The sequence below is a fragment of the Propithecus coquereli genome, unplaced genomic scaffold (assembly GCF_000956105.1).
Source record: "Propithecus coquereli isolate 6110/MARCELLA unplaced genomic scaffold, Pcoq_1.0 Scaffold462, whole genome shotgun sequence".
Lineage (NCBI taxonomy): Eukaryota > Metazoa > Chordata > Mammalia > Primates > Indriidae > Propithecus > Propithecus coquereli.
In genome coordinates, this window is record NW_012150419.1 from 74,883 (window position 1) to 75,259 (window position 377).

Consider the following 377-nt stretch of genomic DNA (forward strand, 5'->3'; position numbering starts at 1 on the left):
ACTCACAGCTTCTCTCTCATCAATGGAATATTAGACAAGACTGTTAACTGTAGATGACAGAACTAAGATTGTTAGATGATGGATAATTAATAAAAAAATTGCAGAAAATGGAAGTTAATTAATTTTCTCCCAGTGTTTGTTCCACACTTCAAGAAGTCAAACAAAACTCAAGGTCTACCCATACAAGGCCATTCACTGGTCAGTTTTTCTGTCAATAAGGAAACACCACTATGTTTTTTTTATGTGGTGGTAATGATAGCTGAGCTCCATACACACAAACGCGATGCATTTAGCTCTTCTGTATTCATTCATTTTGATCCATATTTTTATTAATATTTTTTGGATATCTAACATTGCTGGCTCAATACTGATAATGA